Here is a 16,904-nt window from a genome sequence, read left to right as displayed (position 1 = left end):
AGGGCTGATTATGTCAGCCTTAGGACTAGTATAATTCTTGCCTTCCTTTGCGCATCATTAGCCAAACACCTTTTTTAAATGACAAATACAGCTTCCCCTGTTCCTGGACTACAGTGCTTTTTGTGTAATAAAGTTATTCATTATTAAACAGAGAGGAATGAGGGACTGGAAGAAATTTAAATTCCAAGTCCTTAAATATTGCACTTTGGGCAATATTTACAGTATGCAAGAACTGTAAAGAAGCATACCAGGTGTTAAAACTATTCTCGAACATCTAATAATGGGTTCAAGATGCCAAGCTTGATCATGAGGGGCCTGGGGAAGAAGAAGAAGAAGAAGAAGAAGAAGAAGAAGAAGAAGAAGAAGAAGAAGAAGAAGGTAGACAAAACACTCAGAGTGGCTTAAACATTCTAGAGTGGAGGAACACTGGTCATTCCAAGGGCTGCATTCCTTTCTAGACAACTTTCTGAGGGCTGCATGCCAGCGGTGGGCAGGGCTAGAGATGGAACAATGTAAATTTTGTGCAGTAGGTTAGCTCACTATCTTGCATCCAAGCAATAGGCACTACCAGAGTTCCAGCACATTCCAGCCTGGTAGAAACACTTGGGTGCAAAGGAGAGCCAGTGAGGGGTGTAGTCTGGGGAGAGTTTTAATGGCTGGGCAAAGAGGCTAGAGCACCACAGACCATGGCCCCGGGGTCTGAGGTTCCCCACCCTGCAAGACCCTGATGGGGAAGGAAGTCAGCACCATCCTCATCATCAGATCAATCATGTGATGTGCAGGGAGTAGTTCTAGCTCCCTAGATGAGATCAGCTGAGAAGGGGGCTATGTACTTGTGTATGAGAGAGAAAGGGAGGGTTTATCCACCCTGCAGCTGGAAATCCACATTTTCCAAATCTGTTTTGTGCTCCATAGCCTTCCTTGTTTCCATTCCGATACAATTTGTTCACAATTCCAATTCTACAAAGCCCACACTTCACAATTTTTGTGTAACATTGCCTGTTCTGAATATCCCACCTGTGACTTTGCTTAAGCAGCTCATAACACACATACCCCTGAACCTCCCACTGCTGTACTGCTTCTGGCAGAAAGAAAGGAAATCCATGCACTGTGCAGAGGTGCTTTTTTATATGTGTATTGCTGGGGTTTTGCCATATTGTTTCTTTGTTATTACTAGGCTGCGTCACACACTGTGCTGGTTTAAATGCCTCAAAATGAGTGTGTGTGCACATACACAAACTCAACAGGAGGGAAGGACTAGAAGGAAAAGCAATAAGGAAAGCTTTTGCAAGCTGAAGAAGAAGGGAGAGAGGACGGTGCTTTGGGCTTGTTGGCACATTAGAATGTGTGTTGTTTGGAAGCAGGCGGGTATTTGTTGCTCCCACACAAACAGGCCCCACTTGGAAACGCACAAGCAAGCAAGCACTAAACTTTGTGCCCTAGAGTAATCTTACAAATGAAAATCCGGGTAAACTGGGAAAGACGAAAATCCAGCCTGTTGGTCCTTGCTGACCAACACAACTAACCACAGTCTCAGACACTCCTACACAGAAATAAGGTCCACTGAGTACAAAGAGAATTCCTTCCTCCCAGGTAAATCCACCCAGAAAGGAGAGGAAATGTGTACCTGGAAATGAACAGCATCAGCAATTAAAAAGAAACAAGGGAAGGAAGGTAGAGATTTGGTGGCGTAGGGGGCATAAGCAGCAGCACAGAGGAGTGATATTTTGATATTGCCAACACAGCTGACACAGAACATAGGAGCCAACTCCTAGCAGTAGAGGGGTCTTTGCCCCCCAATAAAATATTTGAGCCCACCCCCAAGTTGATGGGCATTGCCATTCAAATGGTGTACGTGCACCTCCCCCCCCCCAATATTTTATTCAAGTTGGCACCCCTGCCACAAAACAGTGGCATATACAGTGGTACCTCGGGTTATGAACTTAATAAGTTTTGGAGGTCCGTTCTTAACCTGAAACCATTCTTAACCTGAGACGCGCTTTTGCTAATGGGGCCTCCCGCTGATGCTGTGCCATTGCCATGCGATTTCCATTCTCATCCTGGGGCAAAGTTCGCAAGCCGGAGCAACTACTTCCGGGTTAGCGGAGTTCGTAACCCAAAGCGTTTGTAACCCGAACTGTTTGTAACCTGAGGTAGCACTGTAATAGAGTTAGAAAACCATTTCACATTACTATCAGTTAGATTATAGTTTCAAATAAATTTATATATCACTAGGAAGGAATTTTAGACTTGCACATTTAAAGTGGATTAATGTGCTCTGCCCCCCTAGTGTAACAAACCCACCCTAAAAAAAAAAAAAGAGACTTCTTGCAGCTAGAAAAATGATGGGGAAATGCATTGAAAAGTGTGGGATTAGCAAATGAGTCCTGAGATGGCATGGTTCCCAGAGGGTTGGCAAAGGAAGAATGTAGATCTCAGGTCAAAAAAGTTTAGCCGCCTCTTGTTTACACAGATGACTCCATTTAACCACCAGATGGTAGCATCTGCAAATGAAACGTGGCAGAGGAGGCTCCTATAGCCCTAGAACACAAACATAAGCACAGACTCAGTTTCTGGTTGCTTAAGCATTTGTTTTACAGGACTGTTTACCAGATGAATGGACAAATGGATCAGAAGCCACTAGTTTCAAGGACTAGAGCAAAAGCAAATTTCTCTGGATCTCTTAAAGCAGTGCTGATCCTAAAGCGGTGCTGATCCTCTCTGCCCGCCCCCACACGTCGACACACTGTCAGTCTTCATGTCGGAAACTAGAGTTCCAAAAGCTAGAATGCGTAATCAACTTGGCCTCTTCTAGAATCAGAGCTCATTGCAATTCTCCTGGAACCGATTTCTCTCTCCAAAGAGCAGGCTGAGAGGGGAGATCCTACAGCCAGCTGTTGATAAACGAAGTACGAGCAGGCAGGCAGCATCCATGGGCAATATTAGCAATCAACAATTTGTTTGTTTGCTTGTTTGTTTAAAACACCTCAAAGTGATCTAACAATAAAAGTATTTTTAAATAAATAAATAAATAAATCGTATTTAAAAAGCTAAAACAATTTCATACATTAAAAACTGGTTAAAGCAATTTCATATGTTAAAACCAAGTAACATCCAATACAGATTTCAAATCCAATACTGCTACAGACTGTAGTAGTAATAATAATAATAATAATAATAATAATAATAATAATAATAGCAACCATCCACTTAACAGGCTTGTTAAAAAATTAAGGTTTTTAGGAGGCACCCAGAAGATAACAGAGATGTGCCCTTGAAGGCTATTTATAACACCTAGAGGTGCTTACCTCTCTCCCAACCAGGCCAGTTCCTGAGCCAGATGCAAAAGAGAAGAAAAGCAGCAGCTTCGGCTACATTAAAGGGATTTGCCAGCAGGCCTGTTTCTGGGTTCGGACATCTGGCCCCCTGAGCTTCATTAAGTAGTTCTGGACAAATGCAATATGTGAATGGTGGGCATTAGATGCACTCTCAGGTCTGATGAGCCTGCAAGCAGGAACAGGATGGCTGAAATAATTATTGACACAAATGATGATGAAAATGGCTGTTATTATTATTATTTCAGTTTACAAACTGCTTGATTGTAAAAACAAAACAAAAAAACAACCCCAAAGTCGTTTACAAAACATATAAAACAATAACATTTTTGAAAAAAGAATATAATAACAATGATAATAATAATTTCAGGCTTCCCAAAAAGTTAATTAGAAAATAATAATCCAGGACACCCCACCCTGCCACAGTCACTGCTGCCCGCCTGCTTGCCCCTGCTTATTGGTGGCAGTGGCTGTAGAAGAACTCAGAGAGAGCTGCCACAATATAGCATTGTGAGGACTTAAAATAGTGGGCTTTCCCAACCTGGCTGCCCAGTGCTCAGATTAGAGCACCCACAAAAGAGGGGCCCAGTTCCAGCACTGTGGACCTCATGCTGCCTGAGGATGGTAAGGTAAAGGTAAAATGACCCCTGACGACTCTGAGGTTGCGGCGTTCATCTTGCTTTACTGGCCAAGGGAGCTGGCGTACAGCTTCCGGGTCATGTGGCCAGCATGACTAAGATGCTTCTGGCGAACCAGAGCAGCGCACCAAAATGCCATTTACCTTCCCGCTGGAGCAGTACCTATTTATCTACTTGCACTTTGACGTGCTTTTGAACTGCTAGGTTGGCAGGAGCAGGGACTGAACAATGGGAGCTCACCCTGTCGCGGGGATTTGAACTGCCGACCTTCTGATCGGCAAGTCCTAGGCTCTGTGGTTTAGACCACAGCGCCACTCGCGTCCAGCCTGAGGATGGAGCAGCAGCCAGAGGAAAGGTTTAGGGGTGGGTTGCAAGTGTGAATGTGCATGAAAGGGAAACATCCAGGGGGGTGTTTTATTGTGGGATTAGTGCTTCTCTTGCATGCAAGTCTTTCACAGAGTCCCCATAATGCCAGCAGCATCAAAATCCCAGCCTGCATTTTCTCCACATTTCATTCTAGATTCACCCTTTCAAGGGGGAAATCTGGTAAGTAAAAAAACAAACTAGCCTGTCACTTATGTCTCATTTGCAGTATCTCAACTCCCTGTTTACAAATTAATCTCCCCGTCTGGAAGCACTCAGAGGCTGCTCAATTGAAGCACATTTAAAGCACATTACTTTCCCCGAAATAATCCTGAAAACTAGGGCTGGCCCACCCATAAGGCAAGATGAGGTGACCGCCTTAGGCAGCAGGATCCACAGAGGCAGCAGAACTGGCCTCCAAGGAAAGCATTGCCTGCTTCTGTTACTGCCACATTGGCACCAACAGCTGTGATGCACTCCTTGGAGTGTGTGGACCTGCTGTCCCCCTCCCCCCAGTTTAAATGCTTTACTGAAATACATAGATAACATACACAATATAACAAGATGAAAACAGTCATGTACTGATAATCTTATATATGTTTATAAAAATTAAATTTAAATTAAATTTATACAATCTCTTTTGCTAACATAGAATAGACTTCCTATCATTTCCTGATGCATATAACCTTTCTGGTGATGAATGTACTTATCATTATAACCTTACTCTTTCTGTATTTTCTAATACCTTCTTACAACAATTCGTACCTTTTTACTTGTTTCTTAACAGTTCGTTTAGACAAGGGTCATTCTAATGCTGCGATAGATATTGTACCACTGTTATTATTCTGTAGATATCTATTATGCATATCCCATTTTGGAATAAATGATTGTCTTGTATTACCTCTTAGTCTGTTAGTCAATTGCGCCATTTCCGCATATTCCAGTAATTTGCACTGCCAATCTGCTATGGTTGGATCTTTTCCCACTTTCCAATTCATTGCGGTAAGTATTCAGGCTGCAGCTGTAGCATATTGAAAAAATTCTCTTAGATTTTTTGGAATGTCTTTACCTAAAATTCCAAGCAGAAAGGCTTCTGGCTTTTTTAAGAATGTTGACTTAAAGATCTTTTTCAGCTCATCATAAATGAGATTCCAAAACACTCTAATCTTTCTGCATGCCCCCCACATCTACATCTCTCCTTCACCTTCCCCGCATCTCTCCTTCCCCGCACTGTCAACAGTTGTTCGCTATGTTTTTATACATCTTTGTATAAAGAGTCTTGATGGGGTGAGATACCATCTATATTGCATCTTTAACATGCATCTTTAAATATTGCATCTTTAACATGTTTTCTTTAATGGTGTAGCATGCTGTAAAGTTCATGTTTATTTTCCAGAGAGTTTCCCACTCACTCACTTGCTGCCCTCTCAGTGAGTATGAGGTGCTGCTGGTTCTCTCCCACCTTTTGGGAGGAAATGGCAGGGCTATCCTCTGGGGTCTCCTGGGCTCTGCAACTGCCCAGCATGATTCAGAGCAGGCCTCTTCCCCTTGCATCTGATTCGCATTTCAGCCATCAGGTAAGGTTGATTTGATTCCTGTTGTTGTGACGTGGGACACAACACATGTCCCCCGCTCCATTCCCAATGTGGATCTTAACCCCCACGCCCACCCTTCTTCCTGGTGTAGATATTCACTCACCTCTTTTCCTTGGTGGGTGGAGTGCCATTTTGTGGTTTGCCTCAGGTGCCAAAATGTCTTGGGCCAGCCCGGCTGGGAACTGCAACTTGTCCCAGTTCTTGTGTTGATGCTACATTGAATCTCACTCATAATTAATCTTATTAGGCTGAGAGAGGGGACCATGATGCAAGTAGCTCCTGTGGTCCAAACCACTGCACCTCTTGGGCTCGATTTGAATCCGTGCATCCGGTGTGAGCTCCCATTGCTCTGTCCCAGCTTCTGCCAACCTAGCAGTTCGAAATCATGCCAGTACAAGTAGATAAATAAGTACTGCTGCAGCGGGAAAGGTAAACAGCATTCCATTCGCTCTGGTTTCCGTCACAGTGATCTGTTGCAGCAGAAGCAGTTTAGTCATGCTGGCCACATGACCCGGAAAGCTGTCAGTAGACAAAGGCTGGCTCCCTCAGCCTGAAGCGAGATGAGTGCCGCATCCCATAGTCGCCTTTTACTGGACCTAACCGTCCAAGGGTCCTTTACCTTTTACCTCACAAACTATAGTCCCCAGGATTCATGGGGGAAATTTATGTATAGCACATACACATCTGGAGGGATAGAGAAAGATGGCTGAGGGTGCTTGCCCTACCATTCGGTAGCATGAAGCAGCTGCCTTAGGCAGCAGATGCTGGAGGGCAGGGGGCCAGGGCCAGGAACTGGAAGATACAGGGCCTTGTGTACCGTAATGTGGCCTGCTGCCTTCGGGTGCAGTGGAGGACATTCTGCCCTCAGCACTGAAGGAAGTTTGCCCTGTCTACATGGTAAACTTCTCTTGGTGCGACTGTGAGGGAGGAAACTTGTCCTTTGCCTCAGGTGGCAAAATAAACTGGGATGGCCCTGATGGCTGAGATGTGTTGCTTGGAAGAGCTATAGCTCAAGATTTTTAGGTCAACGTCTGTAACAGTTTCCCCATTTTCGAAGGGCATTGGGAAGGGTTTGTTTGTTTGTTTCTAAATCATACAGCTTTTTGTTGTGCCTATAAATAAAACAATCTACTCCTTGCCCCATTAACTCCTGAGCTTGCAAGATAAAATAAAGGAACGTGTTTGCTTTTTAAAAAAACGAGCCATGGTGGTGGGGGGAGGGAAAGCCACATATTTGTCCAACCTGAAAAGTTTCCATCTCCTTCTCCTTGCAAATGTCAGGATGTGCATAGATCCAAGATAACTGGGCTGGTGGAGTCCACAAACAACTTCAGATTACAAAGGTGTATCTTTTCTTTTCGTAGTCCTACATTTCTATATGTGTATACAGATCCACTTTGTTATGTAAAGTGTATGGTATTTCCGAGTAAGCATGCTAACAGCATGAGTCACAGACCCACATGAGTTTCAAAGATCTTGCTTTCGAGAGGAGCCATTTGGGGGAAGCTTGTTCCATTCGGCCTGGAACATTTTTTTTGCCCTTCTGTTTGGTGGAACACACACTCCCCATTCACAGCAAAACCGCACCTTGAAATCACGAATGAGCCTCAAGGTTGTCTTTAAGGCCCCGAGACTGCAAAATATACATAAAGAAAATCCAAAACACCAAAGCTGTGTTTTAAAAATAAACATAATTATTTTAACAAGTTAACATTCAGTTTAAAGATTATACCAATTGTGATTCAAAGTTCCCAGGCCAAATCTGACTTCTGCCACAAACCCAACAGAGAACCCCACCCCTTCATCCTCAGCCCCTGCATTATTAGCAGTAATGACCTACCTTGCAAGGTTGTTGTAGGGATCACCGACATACTGCATGTTAAAGCATATCAAACATTATATTATTTGAGAATTGGATTAAGATACTTTCATACAGCCTGACCTTTTATTGCCCCCCCAAAAAAATCAAAGCTAAAATTTAGTCTGAATAAATCAAATTGTCCTCTATGTGAGCAGTCCATAAGGCTGTCTTTCACAAATTTGTTATCCTGTAGATTTAACGTGATATGCATTCAAGTCCCATTGCTTTTGTTAGCAGAACTGGTGTGCCTCTAAGCATGTGGGACACTAGAGAGAAACTTTAAATATTGAGGCTAATAACAGGATACAGCATGGAAAACATGTGGTTGCATGCAGACTAAAGCCATGAATGTGTATGCTGGTGATAAATTGAGCATGGGACCTGGTTCGAATCCCCACTCAGTCATGCAGCTCACTGGGTGACCTGGGGGGCCAGTCATTGCTTTTCAGTGTAACCTACATCACAGGGTTGTTGTGGGGATTAAATGAGCAGAGGGAGAGCAATAAGCCATATTGAGCTTCTTGGGGAAAAAGATTGGATATAAATGCAATTAATAATGATAATAATAATATGTACACTGCACAACTTTTATGCATTAAAATGGGTAATGCCTCTCCCACCGCAACACTTCCAGTGTATACAAGATCACGGTTGCTGCGCTGCTCTGAGTGGTTGTGGGAGCAGCGATCTTCTCCCCATTGCTCAGCAAAGGTTGATCAGCTGGGCAGAGGAAAAAGGTGGGTGGCGCTTGGCAGACTACAGGGAGAGCAACAAAGGGCTGAGGGCAGGCAGCCCCCACCCCCCGGTTGATATCAGCCATCACAGACTACAGTTGGTGGCAAGGGCTTGTTGGTGGATTGCCAGACCTCCAGGCCAGACCTAAAGTCTTCAGGTTTACCTGGCCCCTCCAGGTGGCAGGTGGAGGGCAGGGGAGCAAGAGGGCCAATAAATGATGATGATGATGTATAAAGAAGATTGCACCTACAGCTTGCAAGCTTCAGTCCAAATGCAAATTATAGCACAGATACTTGGGGTGCAGGGTTTCTGCCCCGCCTTGCTTCCCTCCCAATTAACTCCATGGCCCACCCCATGACATCACCAGAGGCTAACCAAGGTCTCAGGTTTGGGCCCTGAAATCTCAGGGTCTTGAATACTCATGACCTGGCAATGCTAATTCTCAGTGGTGGTTCCCTGTTTGTGGAATGCCCTCCCTGGTGAAGTGTGTCTGTCTCCCTCATTATTGACTTTCAGAAGGAATTTAAAAACATTCCTGTTTACCAAGGCATTTGATGGCTGAAAGACACTGTTCCTGGCAACTTTGAGATCACTGGCTGAGAATGTTTTTACCATGTTTTTAGAACATTTTAAACTGTGTTTTTTTTTTAATCTTTCCAAACTGTTTCTAGGTTGCTGGGTTTCTTTTTAACCATTTTTTTGTTGCTGTATCTGCCACCCTGGGCTCCTTCAGGAAGAAGGGTGGGATATAAATTGAATCTCCCCTTCCTTCTTCACCTCATTGTTAATACACTGAGTGGCAGCAACTCTGCAGGGTTTCTTTCAGACAGGAGCCTTTCTCAGGCTGGTCTGCAGATGCCAGGGCCTACCACTGAGAAGTTTGTGGGAGTATTAGGTACATCAAGGGTTAGGAACCTCAGACACTGGGCCAAATGTGGCCCTCTAGACTGCTCTATCCCCCAGGCCACACACCCCTCCCCATCCGTACCCTCCTCTTGTGTTTTTGCCTGGCTGGAATGTATCCTTGAATTCTGGCAATGCTTCTTGCTTGCCTGGATGGGGAAAGAGAGAGTTGTGGGAATGTGTGTAGAAATTTGCCTACTGAACAAAGATAAAATTTATATTTGCCAAAAGGGAAGTATAGCCTTCAGGCTGAAAAAGATTCCCCATTCTTCAGGCACATGCTTCAGACTCTGTAGACTGTAACTTGACTGCAATTTATATCAGGTTTTATTTTACATATAATATGAATCACAGAATAATAGTTCTGGATTTTTTGCTTCTAAAAGGGGACCAAGCCACTGATATGTTTTTCCAAGGTGGGTTCCAGAGCATCAGCAGTAGCCTCTAACGGGGCATCGAGGCCTGGCAGCTACTTGAGAGTGCTGGTGTTAGGCCCCGTCTTATGGCATCCATTTAGCCAGGAGAGGAGCCAAGTCCTGGTCAGACCTGCAGCAAAATAAGGCAAAGGAACCTTGAGGTACCACTTGGAGCTTGGGGTGGAGAACGGTTTTTAGGTTGTAGCTCAGTATCCTCGCACAAAGCATCTTTCTTTCTAAAAACATTAAAAGGAAAATTATTACTCTTTTCTATACTAGGGATCTCCTCATCAACACAAATGAAATGTTTAAACATTACTTTGATTGTCCTTGAATCTTCCTGCCACACTTGCAATCCTCTCCTGCCACACCATTGTGGCACACCAACCACACCCTTGGAGAACCAATGGCCAACACTGTCTGGCAGTCACTCTTCAAGGGTTTTAGGCAGCAGTCCTTCCCAGCCTTACCTGGAGATGCCAGGGATTGAACTTTGGACCTTCTGTGTGTATAACAAATGCTCTACCACTGAGCCACAGCCCCTCCCATAGCATAGCATGCCCTTGGCTATGCAGTACAAGATAAGTCCAGCCCAAAATAGAACCCATAGCTCCAAGCAGCCCAGTTTAGCTACTCTGATATTGTGGGTAACTAAGGGAACGTGTACAGCATATGACAAACTTTTAGTGTACAATTGCCCAGGGTTGTCATCTGGTCTGGTTGGGCTCTTGGGTTTTGTTCTGATTGTTGACCATAGCAGTGACATACTGAGGCGACTGGAGAGGAGGCTAATTGCTTTCCCACCCAAGCAGGGGATAAGGGGGCTATTGCAAGTGGGTACAGGTACTATAAACATTAATACAGTGGTACCTTGGGTTGTAGGGACGCGGGTGGCGCTGTGGGTAAAACCTCAGCACCTAGGACTTGCCGATCGTATGGTCAGCGGTTCGAATCCCCGCGGCGGGGTGAGCTCCCGTCTTTCGGTCCCAGCTCCTGCCCACCTAGCAGTTCAAAAGCACCCTTAAGTGCAAGTAGATAAATAGGTACCGCTGTATAGCGGGAAGGTAAACGGCGTTTCCGTGTGCTGCTCTGGTGCCAGTTCGCCGGAGCAGCTTTGTCATGCTGGCCACGTGACCCGGAAGTGTCTGCGGACAGCGCTGGCTCCTGGCCTCTAGAGTGAGATGAGCGCACAACCCTAGAGTCTGTCAAGACTGGCCCGTACGGGCAGGGGTACCTTTACCTTTACCTTTACCTTGGGTTACAAACACTTTGGGTTACAAACTCCACTAACCTGGAAGTAGTACCTCAGGTTGAGAACTTTGCTCCAGGATGAGAATGGAAATCGTGCGGCGGCAGCGCAGAAGCAGCAGGAGGCCTCATTAGTGAAAGTGCGCTTCAGGTTAAGAACGGTTTCGGGTTAAGAATGGACCTCCGGAAGGAACTAAGTTCGTAACCTGAGGTACCACTGTATATTCATTTAAAAGGCTTGAAAAGCATGTTTGACCCTATGCCAATAACATTGCTATAGTTATTAAGATGCCACAACAATTGCCCTTAAAATAATATACTACTTGCTTTTTAACTATTGAATCTTGAATTTACCCAAGCAACGGGCATCTAAACTTCAGTTGTTGCAGATCTGAACTAACTTTTGATGACGATCCCCCACCCCACAGTCTGAAAGACCATGCCTGGTCTTGAACAGCATGTCTGCCTATGATCCATTGATGACCTACAAGTAACGTAACTGGTTCACAATCCACAAAAACCAGGTTCTTCGCATGGCTTACAGATGGCACTGGGGGAAGAGGAAGGTGCCCTGTGCAGCAAGCATAAATTCCAAGAGGTTATAGAAAATCAACAGGAAAATCTGTTCTCTATCCCAAACTTCTGATTACCCTCCAATGAAGGAGAGTTCACCACCATCTGAGGGTCCACTGCTAAACAGTTCTCAGCATCAGAAAGTTCTTTCTTTCTTGTAACTTGAATCCACTGGTTTGAGTCCTACCCTCAGGAGGAGAAAACAAGCTTGCACCATCATCCATGTGACAGACCTGTAGATATTTGAAGATGGCTATTGTATCTCCTCTCAGTCTCCTCCTCTTCAGGCTAAGCTTATGCAGCTCCCTCAACCATTCCTCATAAGACTTGACCCTTTATCACCTTGGTTAAGTAAGTCAGGCTGAGAGGCAGTGACTGGCCCAAGGTTACCTAGTGAGCTTTAAGGCTGAGTGGGGATTTGAACCCTAGTCTCCCAGATCCTTGTCTGCAATGCTAAGCACTGCACCACACTGGCTCTCATTCAGCTGTTCTGCCTGCGCACATAAAGCTCCTATAGCTGTTATAAAGCAGGCCTCCAGACAAAGGCCCATGGTATGAATGCTAAAGAGAGCCACTGAAACACCTAGGTTGGCATTCCTTGGCAAACACATTCTGAGTATTTTAAACAGGGCTGCATAGTTTTTTGGGCTGGTTTCAGCGGCCAAAAATTGTGGTTGCTAGGCCCATGCCCCTTTTCCTACAGTACAAGTATAAATGTCCAAATATACCCAGTAGTCTAAATCTCAGCTATATTTTTGGCCATTAGTTAATTTAATCATGCTACATCAAAGCATGGTTGATGAACTTAAAAAAAATAATCACAACAGTGGCACATTCATCATTACATTATATCTTATCTTTAAAAGGCAAACAGCTGCCAGTTTGCCACTGAGTATTTTCATCAATATCCAACCAATCACAGTATGCTTATAGTTACAAACATATGTTTGGGCCTTTTCATATAATGTAAGAATGTGAATGATTTTACAGTAACTACCATCCCTGGTTTTATAACCACAAGCATAGTGTGAAGAACCTTGAGAAATTTACAAAGGAGCAAGTAATTCACATTAATTATCCCATTTTGGTAAGAACACATTACAGTATATATTGGCCAATAAGAAGATGAGATAAACGTCAGCAATGTTTGTTCTTTCCATGTAAAAAATGTTTAGAGGAAGGTTGCAAGATAAATATCTGGCCCACCTTATTACATACACTATTATTCTAATACAGCTACAAATTAATTCAGGACACTGTTGCTGAACCAAAGGTGATTTCAAAATATATACAAAATGCAATAACACATTCTAGCCCACCATCATTTTTATTATCATAGTGGACAGTATATTCAGATATATTTATATATTTACATATTTATTTAAAAGGGAGATATTATTAGTCAATTGAAAATAATCTTTGAGGATGTTATTTTGACCATCTTGCCACTACTATCCATCTTTTCTGGCTCTGAAGAAAATCTCAGGAAGATATAAAAATTACACAGTCTTTCTCCCCTTTCACAAAAATGTGCAACACAGAGAACTCTTTTCTTCCAAATGGCAGCTTTTCAAAGAGTTTGCTGCTTTCAGTAACAGTGGAAATAATTTTGTTATTAGGAGAGGAGCCTTCAGGCAAGATGATGCTTTTACGGTTTCTCTTTTCCACTCCCATCAAGAAAGTAGGCAGAGGAACAGAGCCAGAGAGCAGAGCCCTACGTCTTGCAAAGGCAGGGGCAGCATGCAGGAGGTCCCAGATTCAAATTTCAGGTAGCACTTGGAAAGACATACAGTGGTACCTCTGGTTAAGTACTTAATTCGTTCCAGAGGTCCGTTCTTAACCTGAAACTGTTCTTAACCTGAAGCACCACTTTAGCTAATGGGGCCTCCTGCTGCACGATTTCTGTTCTCATCCTGAAGCAAAGTTCTTAACCCGAGGTAATATTTCTGGGTTAGCAGATTCTGTAACCTGAAGCGTATGTAACCCAAGGTACCACTGTTCTTCTGTCCAAGACCAGGAAAAGCCACTGCTGAGCTAGACGGATCAACACACTAGTTCAGTTGGAAAAGCTCTTCCTAACCTGGTACTAAGAGACAATTTGTCCAAGATTTTTGATATAACATAAGGTATACATTTTAGCCCCACAGACTGAGGAAGCGAACCACCATGTGCTGGAAAGCCTGGGTTCAAGTCCTACTTCTGCCACAAACTCAAGTGTGCAACCTTGGGCCCTATGTTTCAGCTTCAGCATTCCCCATCTGTAAAATGGGCATTAACAGCAAACCTGAGCACCGCATGTTGCAACTCAGTGCTGGCTGCTGGGGACCTGGTGGGGCAGCCAAGAGTGGAGCCAGAGGTGGTACCCATTGGTTTTCTCCCCATCCTCCTCCCTCACCAAAGATTCTGTGGATGCTTAAGCAGGAAGACGTGTTGGTCATACTGTTGGAAAAACATGTAGAAATATGGCAGTCCCTGCACAGGCAAACTTGCCCAGCAACCTACACATGATGCTACAGAATGGCAAGTTTCCAGTATTATACCTTCAGGGAAAACATCCCATGTTGCCTTGCCTGCCGTAGAACCCTAGGGTGTCTGCCAGGGGCTCACTGCTGCTGTGCATTTGGAGAAAGACCGAAGCTCAGCAGCAAAGCACAAGCTCTGTGGCAGGCTATATCAGGGTTAAGCCTGGGTGAGGTTGCCAACGTTTGGTTGACCCTTTGGTTTTGTTTATCTTTAGTTTACCCTCTGGGGGGCATATATACCAGCAGTGGGTATGGTCATATACTCTCTCTCTCTCTCTCTCTCTCTCTCTCTCTCTCTCTCTCTCACACACACACACACACACACAGAGAGAGAGAGAGAGAGAGAGAGAGAGAACATATCCTCCCAAAGATGGGTTATAAATCCCTCTCCATTCAAATCAAGGGTGAGGTACCTTTATCATCCCTGGGGCCACATTCTTTACTGGGCAACCTTCCAGGGGCCACATGCCAGTGGTGGGTAGGACCAGATGTGAAAGTGGGTCAAACTAATGTGCATTTTACCATTGGACAGTAGACTTGTTTCTTGGGGAGAGGGGCTGACGCTGGAATTCTGAGGGCTACAGAGAGAGTCTTAGAGGGTCACATGTTGAGGATCACAATCTGATGGCATGGATACAGCCACCAGGTTCCACTCACTCAAGCACTTTGTGTTTTTGTTTTAATTGTTTTGGATCTTGCAGGTCTGGGAAAATATGCTTCAGAGGCTAGACAAAGCCCACAATCTGGGGGTTAGTCACTCCTGGGTGAAGCACTTACTCCATTGTTGTTCCTTCTCTGTAGTAAATTGCCTCCACCCAATTCAGCTTTGCTGTTTTGTGATGCAGGCTAGCATTGAGTGTATAGTTATTGTATTGGGTATATTAACTTCTAGAGAGCTAGGAGACAGAATGGAAACCTGAAGAACTTTAGCATTATGGCACGCATGCCAATATTTTTCAATACACATCCATATCCTCTTCCCAGAAGAGAAAATAGGGGCAGTGATTTACTGGGACCAGGTATCAGAAAGTCAGGGGTTGTGCCATATATTTCAGCATATGGGAAATATGGACCAGCTTTCACTCCTCTGCTGTGTAAACACAGGAATAAACACAACACTCCTCTGCAGCTGTAAAATTGGTACAAGCAGCCAAGCAAAATGTTCCTTTTCAGATAAATGTATTGGTTATTCCTGAAATTCTCCTGGAGCAATCCTTCCTAAGAGCTCAAGGATGCATTGCCCAGGCTTCTTCAGAGCAGTTTGAACATCTCTGATGGAAAACACCAGGTTTAATTACTAGCTGCTTTAAACTCAAATCCAAACTCTTCTTTCTCTTCACTGAGCAGCTAAATTCAAACCTCCCCGCTATTGCAGAACAATAACGTTTCCCAGTCAGCAAGCAGCTTAAGTGCCTTGTTGTTTTAGCCAAGTTGTTGATCAGCCCTGGAAGAGAGGGCCCTGTGGGGTGTTTCAGTGCTGACGGTTTTGCCTACTAGCTCGGTCAGAGCTGCTGAGTTCTGAGCCAAACTACCAGCGCAAGCATTTACCATAGTCTAGGTCCAATGAGGTCTTTCACAGCAGAGGCCTCTTTTAAGCAGTTATTATGTTAAAAAAATGTTGCAACAGCCCTGACCGTGTTTGGATAATGTGCCTTGTTTATTTACTGCTGGTATGACTTGCTGCCATGTAGCAGGGAGTTGTGTTTTCTTTTCTTCTTAACATATGCTGCCTGCTATAACATGAGGCCCAGAGAAAGGGGAGCTGGATGGGGCAATCTGTTCATCCAAAAAGCATGCAGAACACAGAGTGACTGTGTTGCCAGTTGCGATTTTTATCTTCAAAGAAGAGACCAGGAGGGCTTGTATGTGTTTGATCAAGAGAGAGCAATTTCATTCATTTATTCATTTGTTTCAAAAAGCCATTTTTAATTTCAATAGCGCCTTAAAATCATGCCTCAACAGTAATATTTTATTTTTATTTATTAAAAAATGGTTTTTTCATCTGCTAGCTAGACTATAAACTTAGGCGATTCTGCTGGTCACTTCTTAATGAGAGTGGCAGGTTGCTCCTAAGTATGCCTAATGCATTAGCAGCAAGACAAAAGAATCCCTCACTCAATAATGCTCACCCCAGGGTGGGGCAGGAGGGAAGAATAGGGAGAGGGACCCTCTACTTGTGCTAGAAAACAAAATGTTAACATGCACCCCAAATATTTCTTTCTGAACAGCAGCTTCTAGTTTTGAGAAACTGGACTGATAAGCTGTAGTCAGTGAGCTTCACAATAAGGTTATGGAATAGAAAGAGGAACCTGAATTATGTGCTCTGGTGAGTGAGATCCTGAACCCTGAACCCAAAAGTCTTCTACACCTTTTCCATACAGCTTCTGTCCCATTCCCATCTAAACCACCTCACATGAGAACAATAGTAGAGGGATTCATGCAGCACATTATAACTGTAACCAGAAACCATTGTTGTCTATTTGCTCAATCTTGCCTGCTCCCTTTATTCTGCATGGGATTAGGTTGAAAGCCTTCTAGATGACCTGTACTAACACACTTGGGCATATCTAGTGAAGAAGCATATTTTGGTCCAGCAGCAACTTACACCTCTAGTGATTTAACTATATTAAGAGCCTAAATGTCTTCAACCAATTAAAACTACAGGGATCGTGAGCTATTTCCAAAGTATGAGTTTTACAAAAGTTAAATGTTTGA

Source organism: Podarcis muralis, chromosome Z (genome assembly GCF_964188315.1).
Source record: "Podarcis muralis chromosome Z, rPodMur119.hap1.1, whole genome shotgun sequence".
Taxonomy (NCBI): domain Eukaryota; kingdom Metazoa; phylum Chordata; class Lepidosauria; order Squamata; family Lacertidae; genus Podarcis; species Podarcis muralis.
This window is presented reverse-complemented; position numbering follows the sequence as displayed.